Source organism: Electrona antarctica, assembly GCF_951216825.1.
Source record: "Electrona antarctica genome assembly, contig: scaffold_1318, whole genome shotgun sequence".
In the NCBI taxonomy this organism is placed as follows: Eukaryota; Metazoa; Chordata; class Actinopteri; order Myctophiformes; family Myctophidae; genus Electrona; species Electrona antarctica.
In genome coordinates this window covers 1-12,500 of record NW_027637217.1, presented here as the reverse complement: position 1 = coordinate 12,500, position 12,500 = coordinate 1, and the positions used below count along the sequence as shown (strand labels likewise).

General features: G+C 50.7%; 1 pseudogene across 1 annotated transcript in view; it reads left to right on the top strand.

Moving 5' to 3' along the window:
- LOC306919050 (axin-2-like) overlaps window positions 1–10,496 on the top strand; it is a 14,865-nt pseudogene extending 4,369 nt beyond the window's left edge. The window contains exons 2-8 of the transcript XR_013792478.1: window positions 1,480–1,584; window positions 5,317–5,457; window positions 5,855–6,516; window positions 6,936–7,121; window positions 7,970–8,224; window positions 8,709–8,855; window positions 10,323–10,496. The product of XR_013792478.1 is annotated as an axin-2-like (transcript). The remainder of the gene's footprint in view (window positions 1–1,479; window positions 1,585–5,316; window positions 5,458–5,854; window positions 6,517–6,935; window positions 7,122–7,969; window positions 8,225–8,708; window positions 8,856–10,322) is intronic.
- Window positions 10,497–12,500: the final 2,004 nt, after the last annotated feature.

The window sequence follows — 12,500 nt, the reverse complement described above, 5'->3', positions numbered from 1 at the left end:
GGCCCGCCGCGGCCTTCAGAAGCTTTCCCAGCCCCGCGTGCTCCAGGGCGGCACGATTGTTCATGTCTATTTTAGCTTCTTGAGTACTGCGCACATCGGTAGTTCTCAAACCTTTATGTGCCAAGGACCCCCATATATATCCCATTTTGGGCGGGAACCCCTTTTGGTGTTATTATGTTATGCTTTAGCTATTGAAAAATAGCAGATCTACAAGTTCATAGCGCGCCACTCGGTGGCGCGCTATGAGCTTGTAGGTCTGCTATTTTTGAAAAATGGAAGAACGACTGACATAGAAACAACACATAGAAAACTGTCAGGATGTAGAAGACATTTTTAGAATCTGATCTCAGGTCAAAATGGGATATATATGGACCCCCATCTGAAAAGAAGAGAAGATTTGTGTTAGAGAAAATTAAAATTGTTCATCGTTTTTCCAAACGCTTTCGAGAGTTTTCAAAAAATGTTGGACACCTCGCTATTTTTGAGAACCACTGTTCTAGATCCTAGGAGCTTTAAAAAACGAAACTGTTGCTATATATTTATATAAAACCCTGAAGCTGAACTGTGACTGGGATATGATCTTAGCTTTTAACCTGCAGCCTCTTTTCTATATCCAATATCTACGTTGTCATGGTTTCGGGGCTCGCATCCTAGGCTCTGCTGAGCCCAAAGCTAAAGATGGGTGTCATTGGCAGGGCAGCTGAAAGGAAGAGCAAAAAAAAAAAAAAACATGCTCCCCAAAAACGCACACTCAAAACATCAGAAAACATCCACCAAACCAGTGGTTCTCAAACCTTTTCATGTCAAAAAACCCAAAATGTACACTTATTATTAGACCGACCCCCCATTTGAAAAGATATGCCTGCAGGGACCCCCATAAGAGAAGACCTTTACGGCTCTAGCAGTGATTCTCAACCATTTTTGACATGCATTAGGCTACGGACCCCCATTTAATGACATTTCTATCTACGGGACCCCCAATTTATATTGCAAAAATCAATGTAAATCAATTTAACTCCGAGAGTGTGCAAGTGAAACCAAGTGGACTCTGTCCACAGTTACACACCCGTAAGGGTGCAATTGGTTCCTACAACTATCTATCATTTAGCTGGGGAGTGCAGGGGACCCCCTGGAACTCCCTCAAGGACCCCCCGGGGGGGTCCCCGGACCCCACTTTGAGAACCACTGCGCTAAACGGAACAACTTGCAGTCAAGATGGGCATTCAAAGACCCGTCTCTGAATGGGCTCTTATGTTCCTGAATTAAGCCTGTAAAAAAAAGAGATGAAAAGCTCCCAAATAGATAGAATTAATAAATTGGATTTCTTCATGTTTAGGAGCCGCGCGCTTGATCTAGCAGATGTCCGCCAACAAGGTACTTCCCAGCAGGGATCTGTCGCGACTTAATTGAGGCTTGTGATTGGTTAATTGACCTGTGTGTGTGTGATCTTTTGTTTGTATGTGGTTTCCACGGCGACAGCGATGGCATCCCTCCCTACAAGCTGGGCTCCAAGAAGCACATCCACAGAGAGATGCAGAGGAACATGAGGATGAACAGCCAGGTCTCCCCTGCCCCGCCTTCCCAGTGAGTGCACGCACGCACGCACGCACGCACGCACGCACGCACGCACGCATGCACGCACGCACGCACGCACGCACGCACGCACGCACGCACGCACGCACGCACGCACGCACGCACGCACGCAACACACGCACGCACGCACTCACGCACGCAACGCACGCACACATATGCACACACAACTTTATTGACATTTTTAACCATAAGCCTAAAGCCTAAAATTACGCTGTGAACTTGTAGATCAGCTATTTTTCAGTGCACGACACCAGTGCGCAACCAAAGTGTAAATCTAGCACATGACTCTATGTCTAATCCCTAAACTTGACTTCTAAATGTCTAACCCTAACCCCTGACCCAAACCTGAGTCCTTTTCTAATGCTGAACCATACCACAACCATGTTTCTCGTAAAGACCAGGACAAAAAGTCAATGGAAATGTCTCAAAACTATACATGTGGAAACATTTGGTCCTCACAAGTGCGCACGCGCACGCACGCGCGCACGGGCGAGCACGACAGACCATCAGAAGTGTTTTTGTGAAGGCGGGGTCCCACGGTGTCATTTCCATGCCCCTCTCTGTTCCCCAATCTCTCTTGGTCCCATGAATAGTACGTAGTGGAGCGGCACACACACACACACACACACACACACACACACACACACACACACACACACACACACACACACACACACACACACACACACACACACACAGGATTCTCAATTCAACAGCAAACCAACAAAGATCTGAAGGCTAAAAGCACAGATGTCAAAGACACTGGCTCGCACACACACGCGCACACACGCACTCTCTCGCTACCTTTGGTGTCACCTACACCCCCATTAGGTTGCCTTGAAGTCTGCGGGAGACGGGGTGGTTTGGGGGGGGGTGTCTCTAAGCTGTTTATCGCCGCAGCGCTTGGAACACACCGGGGTGTTTCTGCCCCGTCGATGCTGTAAATATGGAGAATAGGGAAAAGATGATGGGGAAGATCTACTGCCTGCTTTATCCCTCAGGCTCTGAACACGCACGCACGCACGCACGCACACACACACGCACGCACGCACGCACACACACACACACACACACACACACACACACACACACATACACATACACACACACACACACTGGCAGCGCTTTGATCAGAGGATGAATGGAGCAAACACAGAGGGAAGTGACAACTTCCCACTGAGCTGGCCCCCTTTCTACTCCTCCACAACACCCCCTCCTCCTCCCCTCCCCTCCCCTCCCATCTCTTCTCTTCTCTTCTCTTCTCTTCTCTTCTCTTCTCTTCTCTTCTCTTCTCTTCTCTTCTCTTCTCTTCTCTTCTCTTCTCTTCTCTTCTCTTCTCTTCTCTTCTCTTCTCTTCTCTTCTCTTCTCTTCTCTCCCCTCCCCTCCCCTCCTCTCCTCTCCTCTCCTCTCCTCTCCTCTCCTCATTAGGGGGAGGGGCTACAGGTTCGGCAGCATGACTTCAGGTTGTAGAGGAGCGGGGTGGGTTGGGGTGGGGTGGGGTTGGGTTGTGGGGGGTCGGCAGGAAAGGGGCATTTGCGGTTCTTTTTCGTCTTTCAGGAGAAGCATGCAGCTTGTTAAAACATAACTTTATGAAACATGCATACAGCCAAGCTGGCTTGTATTACTGAGCGGGAACAAGGAAGGGAAGTAAAGAAAGAAAGACAGAAAGTTTGGCTTCTCTTCCATACAGTTTGGTCTCTCTCCCCCTCCCTTTATTTCTTTCTTTCTTTCTTTCTTTCTTTCTTTCTTTCTTTCTTTCTTTCTTTCTTTCTTTCTCTATCTTTCTTCAATTTGTTCGCTTTATGTTCTCTCTCTCTCTCTTTCGGCTTGTTTTCGTTTCCCCTCTGAAATTTTGGCGACGGCTGCCATACATTCCCATGATGCACCAGGCCCCAGGCAGCATCAAGCAGATCATCTGTGTGTCTCTCTCTCTCTCTCTCTCTCTCTCTCTCTCTCTCTCTCTCTCTCTCTCTCTCTCTCTCTCCCTCTTCTCTTCATCCTCACTATAAAGGGATGAACAAAAAAGAAGTGGAAAAATCAAGAAAAGCCCCAGTGCAAAAAATGCAAATGATAAAAGACGTGTGTGTGTGTGTGTGTGTGTGTGTGTGTGTGTGTGTGTGTGTGTGTGTGTGTGTGTGTGTGTGTGTGTGTGTGTGTGTGTGTGTGTGTGCGTGCGTGCGTGTGTGTGCGAGAGAGAGTGCGCACGCGCACACACACAAGGAGAGACAATGTCACTTTACTGGTACCTCAAAGGTGCCCAGCGTGTGACGGAGGAGAGGAGGGGGGGCAGAAATAAATTACCTTGACTCCTCTGATCTCATGCCCTATTTGACTCCTTTATCTCACTCCTCCGATCCTCTCCTCCTCTCTCCCCATCCCTCTCTTTCTCTCTTTCTAGCGCACCCCCCCCCCCCCTCCCGAACATCCTGCCGTCTCCCCACCGTCGCAAACTTCTTCTCCGTTACTTTAATCCCCCTCCACCCACTCTCCCTTTTCTTCCGCCCCCCTGTCGATATGTGGCTTTCATTCCTAGACGTAAAGTAAAGCCACCCTCCCTCCCTCCCTCCCTCCCTCTCGCTGCATGGCCCCCTTCTCTCTCTCTCTCTCTCTCTCTCTCTCTCTGGCGAGTGTTTGATATTTGACAACTAAGCGCGCCTTTGAAGTGAGCGACTTCAGAGGCTGATGATGATGATGGTGATGATGACAGAGAGAGAGCCTTACCCTTACCCAGCATGACCCACTGCCACCCGCCCCATCCCCACGCTTTCCCACATCTCCATCCCCATAGCACCGTCCCTATCCCCATAGCACCCTCCCTCTCCCTATAGCTCCATCCTATATATCTTGCTGTTAGAAATACTACACATGTCTCTAACGGCAAGTTAGGATGGAGCTGTTAGAAATACTATACATGTATAGGTTGACTTGGTGTAAAGCATTTGAAACAAACGCCACCAATATTTCACTCGGTATATATATTCTTTAACCCATTTTGGGCGGGAACCCCTTTTGGTGTTTTAAACACTATGTTATAATTTAGCTATTGAAAAATAGCAGATCTACAAGCTCGTAGCGCGCCACCGAGTGGCGTACTACGAGCTTGTAGGTCTGCTTTTTTGGAAACATTGCGAAAATGTGGCGCAAATCTTTGAATATATATTCTTTCAGAGCGAATCTGAATGAACTCAAATCTTTGCTTCTGGGGAGTCCCTGGAACAACATATTTTCAAATGGGGGTTGGTGGCCAAATACATAGAATTTGTGGGGTCCTTGACTTGAAATATTTGAGAACCACTGAAACAGGAGGTATTTCAGAAAACTGTCATGATTTAGAAGACATTTTTTAAGAATCGTCCTCAGGTCTAAATGGGTTAACCCATTTTGGGCGGGAACCCCTTTTGGTGTTAGCATTATGTTATGCTTTAGCTATTGAAAAATAGCAGATCGGCGCGCTACGAGCTTGTAGGTCTGCTATTTTTGAAAAACCGAAGAACCACTGAAATAGAAACATAGCTTTTTCAGAAAACTGTCAGGATGTAGAAGACATTTTTAGAATCTGATCTCAGGTCAAAATGGGTTAATGCACACAGGGACATCCATAAATGGATCCCTTCAGAAGAACAGGTGATCCGGAGGACTATACAACGGCTAACTGGCCTCCTCTCCTCCCCTCCCCTCTCCTCCCTTCCCCCTCTCCTCCCTTCCCCATCTCCTCCCCGCAGAGAACCCGGCGGCCCCCCAAGGACATGGTTCCCATGGAGCCCGCCACCTTCGCAGCGCTGCTCACCTCCAGGCTGGAGAGGCTGAAGAGGGAGAGAGACACCATGAGCTCGCTGGAGGAGAGGCTGCAGCAGATCCAAGAGGTACGCGAGTATACGCAAGGCGTACGTTTACATTGCCATAGCAACAGTGGAGCAAAAAGATACGATGTATGTACAATTAAATATGCAATATAAAATGGGAAGAAAGAAATGTGTTAAACAAGTGTCACATTGCAACCTAGAGGGAAGGAAGACTGTCTCACGAAACTAAAAACTGAGCATTTTCTGTCAGATATATATAGTTATACATATCTGACAGAGCTTGGTATAAACTTCTGAAACAGTTGAGAGCAGTATTTCTCTCTCTCTCTTTCTTTCTGTTTCTCTGTGGTTCAGTCCTGTAAGGGAACGTTCCTGTATGTACCCTGCACACAAGTGGTGTCGGCAGAACTTCCTCGTCAGACATTCTAAACCGTTTTCCTTTTCCTATCTCATCCAGGAGGAGGAACGGGACGAGTCGGAGGCGGCCGGCGCCCTCCAGCTCTCCCTTCACCCGCTGGCCCTGCTCCCCGGCGGCTCCTCGTCGGACGACGACAACGCCCAGGCCATCCTGGACGAGCACCTCTCGCGAGTCCTCAAGACGCCCGGCTGCCAGTCGCCCGTGGCGGCCACCGCGCCCGCCCGCCACCACTCGCCCCGCTCCAGCTCCCCCGAGCACCACAGCAGGCCCTTATTCCCCCAGGGAGGAGGAGGAGGAGGCTCCGCGGGCAAGGCCCCGGCGGCGTCGCCCGGGGCCTCCTCCTCGTCCTCGTCCTCCTTGGGGCCGCTGCAGGGCCCCGGCGGAGGCGGCGCCTGCAGGACCCTGGTGAGCAGGCAGAGCACCAAGCACGTCCACCACCACTACATCCACCACCACGCCAGCCCCAAGAGCAAGGAGCAGATCGAGCGGGAGGCCACGCTGCGGGTGCAGCAGGGCCTATGCCCTCCCGCGGGGGGCGCCGAGTGCCACCAGCCCCCCTCCTCCTCCTCCTCCTCATCCTCCTCGGCGTCCGCCCTGTGCCCGCTGCCGTACCAACGCAGCCGCAGCCTGGGCCGGGAGATGTGCGGGGCGGCGGCGGCGGCCGCCCAGCCGGACAGCAGCAGCAACCACAGCACCGTGGGGTCAGTTCAGCTCCGCACGTCCAACATCCACACTCTGAAACTATCTCTCGGTTGTCTCTACGAACGGTCATTAGGCCCACTGCTGACATTGTATTGTATGTGCTGTTTTGGGCCGATAAATGCCCTACTTCGGTGTACAAGTATGTCACACAAAATTAATTCAAATAGCCTATTTTCACGATTGTAAAATGATATAACAGAAAAGGACACGTCTGGGACGTACAAGATTTCCAGCCGACACAGCGAACGTACTGCCTTGGTTGTCAAATAGCGAACGGAAGCAGCTCTACAAGCTCACAAGTCTGAACGAGACACGGCGTGTGAACTTGTAGAGCTGCTGATGAACGTCGGCCTCTATGATACGACATGCCCGTCGCCAATGTAGGATCCATGTTGACCGCTCTCTCCCTCTCGCTCAGGCGTTCCAGTTCTCTGTCGAGGCGCGGTGGCGCGGCGTGCCGCTCGGGAGCGGAGGACGTGGTGGCGGAGGGCTGCGGTCAGGACGGTGCTCCCCTGCTGCTGCCCAGCGACACCGCCGACCGCTCGCAGAACGTCTGGCAGTGGATCCTGGAGAGCGAGCGCCAGGGAAGGCACAGGTCTCACAGGTAAACATTAAGCCGGTAGTGTCTGTAGTCCTTCTTCTGGGTCTTCACAGGACTACAAATCCCATCATCATCATCATGTTGCCCCTGTCTCTCTAGTGTAGTCCTTCTTCTGGGTCTTCACAGGACAAAAAAAATCCATCGTCCATGTCTCTCGCTCTCTCTAGTCTGTGGAATAGACAACTATTCCACAATCTCTGAATGATATATAGAGCTGCCATTTCCGTCCACGAAAATATATTTTGAAATATCTTCTTTTTTTATTTCCTTTTCTGCTAAGCAACAAGCTATACATGCTTAGGGGGTGGCTCAGGGGTAGAGTGGCTGGATGGTAACTGCAAGGTTGCCGGGCTCCCCCAGAGTTAGTGTCGAAGTGTCCTTGAGCAAGACACTGAACCCTAAATTGCTCCCGATGTGCAGGTTGGTGCCATGCATGGTTTCTGCCGCCATCGGTGTATGAATGAGGGAATTGATGCACAATCTATGTAAAGCGCCTTGGATAAAGGCGCTATATAAATGCACCATTTACCATTTCTATTTATATTAGGATAAAGTTGCGCGACTGTAAAGACTAAACGGAAGTGGGGAGGATCGAGGCTCTACTTCCGCTTTATCGCTTACTCATGATAGAGCTTCCGTTGCTCCAGACTGTATGACAGAAGCGTTTGAAAACAGTCTAGCCACGCGAGACTACTCTCTCTAACCCTACTCTCTGTCTCCCCTCCTCAGCAACCAGAGCACCAAGTAGTCTTTCTAGCTATAGTAGCGTCTGTAGTCTTCAACAGGACTACAAATCCCATCGTCCCTGTATCTCTCTTTAAACCCTACACTGTCCGTCTTCCCCTCCTCAGCACGCAGAGCACCAAGAAGTCGTTCGGCGGCAGCTCGTCCGCCCAGACGCACACGTGGGGCGGCGGGGGCAGCTGCGGCCACCTGCGCGGCCACCAGCCCGCCCACCCCTTCATCCAGGACCCCGCCATGCCCCCCCTGCCCCCCCCAAACACCCTGGCCCAGCTGGAGGAGGCCTGCCGCAGGCTGGAGGAGGTCTCCACCACCACCACCTCCAGCACCACCTCTACCACCGCCGCTAAGACCCCCAAACAGAGGTACTACTTATACTACTACTACTGCGACTACTGAGGTCCAACACAGAACCACTGTTTCATGTCAAGGACCCCCAAATTGACCACCAATTGATAATTATAGCCTGCGGACCCCCATTTGAAAAGCTATGCCAGGGACCCCCATAAGAGAAGATTTCCACGGCTCTAGCAGTGATTCTCAACCCGTTTCATTTCAAGGACCCCCAGTTTGACATGCGTTAGTCTACGGACCCCCATTTAATGGCATTTTTTTTAAATCTCTGAGACCCTAATTTGTATTCTAAAATCAATGTTAATTTAACTCTGAGAGTGTACAATTTGTACACTCTCGGAGTTACAGACGGGTCCATTTGGTTCCAAATGATCATTTAGCTGGGGACCCCCTGGAACTCCATCAATGACCCCTGCTTGGTCCCCGGACCACGCTTTGGGAACCCCTGTCTTAGACAACCGTTACAAACCTCATGAACGTCTCTCCGCTCCTCAGACACTCCACCTCCAGCCTCCTCCAGCGAGAGAAGATCCACCAATCAGTGCCTGTGCAGAGCAGCGGGGGCTCCGCCCCGCCGTCCCCGGCAGCCAATCGCGGCCCTGCGGCCGCCGCCCCCTCCCCCGGGCTCCTCCAATCAGAAGAGTACGAAGCCCCGCCCTCCTTCTCCTCTCCTCCTCTAAGCTCCTCCTACATCTCCTCCTCCTCCTTCTCTCAGTGTACTTCTACTCTTTTACCTCTATACCTCCCCACACACACACACACGCACACGCACGCACGCACGCACGCACACACGCACGCATGCACGCACGCATACACACACAGAATCACAGATGCTCATCTGTGAATACGCACGTGCGCATTATCATGCATGCTGCAAAAAACTGACCTCCTTTGCTAAGCTAACTTACTATGTGTGTGTACATATCTTGTATGTGTGTGTGCGTGTGTGTGCGCGTGTGTGTGCGCGTGAGTATGCGAGTGGCAACTGACTGTAGCAGACCTTTTCTTTCTTTTTCTTTTTTCTTTTTAATTGGCTGCCCTTCAATGAGCTGGCAGCCAACTGGACCTAGCTGGACTTACGACAGACAGACAGACAGACAGACAGACAGACAGACAGACAGACAGACAGACAGACAGACAGACAGACAGACATACAGACAGACAGACAGACAGACAGACAGACAGACAGACAGACAGACAGACAGACAGACAGACAGACAGACAGACAGACAGACAGACAGACAGACAGAGGATCCTCTGAAGCAGGCCTACAAAGCCTTGGACACAGCTAAAGGGGAATGGAATACACACCAACCACCCTGCCGCGCACACACACACGCACACACACAGAGCATGCACACATGCGCGCACACACACACTGACAGCAGCACTGGGTACCTCCCTAGATAGCGTCCAGCCGTCAGGGTAGCGCTCCGTCCGCTTCACTGCTTTTTATTGGCAGTCAGTGCAAAGTCATGTGTGTCCATTTTAACTTAACGAGTCAGGTCCCCAGCTTCCACTTGGGTCCATTTCTACGCTTTTTGGGCCATAACAGCTTTTCGCATCGTAAGCTGATTGTAGATTGGCTATTTTCGGGGCGAAGAGATTTGGTGCAGAGGAGGGGAGAAAATAAGTCTCCCCCCCCCCCCCCCCAGCTATAGATGATTGATAGTTTAGGGACTGATTTGACTGATGAAATGATTTCGGCTCGTCAGAAATCTTCAGTGGCCGACTGTAGGACAGTTCCAGCTGTCCCTCCCGAACCTCAAATGACGTCACATTGTAGGCTCTACAGAACCCAACCGAGTTTTATTCTGCTCTAAAACATAGCAGTCCTTGAAAATGTAAAGGTTTTCAGAACCAGTTGGTCTACGTATGGAGTCGTTCCTATTTCCCGGAGCTGTGTCTGTTTCACAAGCATGGCTTACTTGACTTGAACCCTTCTGCTGTTTGGGGAGCGCAGCTCATTAAGTTGTCAAGCATTCGCTTACTGTAGATTTTCATGAATGTAAAGTGCATTATGAATAACATCCATTATTATTATTATTATGTATAATATAGCGCCCACCACTCCTAACACTCTCTCTCTCCCTCTCTCCCTCCCTCCAGGACGAAGGAGTGTAAGAAGGCGTCGGGCGGTCACGGCGGGTCGCCGTGCGCCAGTGAGTCGGTGGTGACGTACTTCTTCTGCGGCGAGGAGATCCCGTACCGCCGGAGCATGAAGAGCCACAGCCTCACGCTGGGACACTTCAAGGAGCAGCTCCGCAAGAAGGGCAACTACAGGTGGGTTCAGCGCCCTGGAATACATTTGATTAATAAGCATTAATCCAGCATTACAAAAAATGTATATTGTTTTGTACGCACGTGGTAGAAACACCTACATCCCGATCTCGACGTGCATGCTTAATAGTCCCTTTTTTCCTCTAAATGAGCCAAAATGCGATCTTTGGGACCTTATAAAACTCTAAACGTCCATCGCGCTAAGACAATGAATCCACCGCGCATCGACACACAGCCTAGAATGAGAATGTGGCTCAAGTATAGAGGGCTATCACTTCCGGGTCGGGCGGAAGTGGTCTCTTCTTCTGCGTTTTTCCGCGCAATTGCCTGGCCCGCACGATCCCGCTAACGGGAGGGAATGTGTTAATATCCCAGTCGTCACCGGCAGGAGAGTCAATAGGATACATCAGTGCGTCCTCCCGGTGGGGGCTCCTCAGTCAGTAGGATACATCAGTGTGTCCTCCAGGTGGGGGCTCCTCAGTCAGTAGGATACATCAGTGTGTCCTCCCGGTTGGGGCTCCTCAGTCAGTAGGATACATCAGTGCGTCCTCCTGGTGGGGGCTCCTCAATCAGTAGGATACATCAGTGTGTGTGTGTGTGTGTGAATCTGAAGCCAAGCGTTCGATTAGCTGTAGCATGCACAGTGCACATACACACACACACGCACACGCGCACAAGCACACACACAACAAGTGAAGTCCGTCACAGACGTAATTTCCTATGTTCGATTCTACACTTGGGCAGCATCCAAGTTTACGTGAGGCATCGGGCATTGTAGTAGTAGTTGTGTGTGTGTGTGTGTGTGTGCGCGTGTGCGTGTGTGTTTGTGTGGGGGGTGGGTGTTGAGAATAGAGGGGCGGGGGGAGGGGAGGGGTGCAGTCAAAAGGAAAAGCGGGGGAAGGGGAGGGTGCAGTTTTGAACTGCAGCGATTTGGGCCCCATCTGGTATTGATTTCCATGCTAAGGCACACTTAATACGCATGGCTTTGAAGCTCTGGCCTCTTTCATTTCCACCAACAAAGACTCACACAAATGGCCAGCGTGCAAATTCTTCACCGATGCTATCAGGGTCTCTCTCTCTCTCTCTCTGTGTGTATGTGCTTGCGTTGTAGCGCGCTGCAGCAGTGCTGTGTTTACACACGTTGTAATCATTTTATGGACATTCATTAACCCATTTTGGACTGAGGCCGATTCTAAATATAATCCTAAAAGTTTTCACAAAACCTATGTTTCTATATGTCAGTGGTGCTCAACCTTTATCATGTCAAGGACCCCCAGAATGATCTGTATTTGGCCGCGGACCCCCATCTGAAAATATGTTTTTCCAGGGACCTCCCAGAAGCAAATATGTGAAAAAAAAGTTTGCTCTAAAAGAATAGTTTTGCGTCACATTTTCACGATTTTTCAAAAAAATAGCAGATCTACAAGCTCGTAGCGCGGCACCGAGTGTCGCGCTACGAGCTTGTAGATCTGCTATTTTTCAGTACACCAAACACCAAAAAGGGGTTCCCGTCCTGGATGGGTTAATGGCGTTGCATGTTTTCTGAAAGGCTAGATTGTGTTTGAGGCTCTCATTCTCAGATGTCTGCGTGAGTCCGCATGTCTGCGTGAGTCGCATGGCTGCGTGTTGCACGGCGGCATCTATATCTGCTGCGCGGCTGCAACGCGCGTTTATGTGGGCAGGAAAAAAACACCCCCCCCCCCCCCCAACAAAGCGAGCCTCGACTTTGATTGCTCTCCTCCTCCATGCTGGAGCTGGACACACACACACACGCGCACGCACGCATGCACACACACGCGCACACACACACACACATATATCCGGGGGTCCCGTGTCACACTATTGATTCCCGGTATCGTGTTGTGATGACGGCGATATATATCCAGTATATTTTGTGTCCCTCCTCCTCCCAGATGTGTGTGTGTGTGTGTGTGTGTGTGTGTGTGTGTGTGTGTGTGTGTGTGTGTGTGTGTGTGTGTGTGTGTGTGTGTGTGTTGTGTGTGTGTG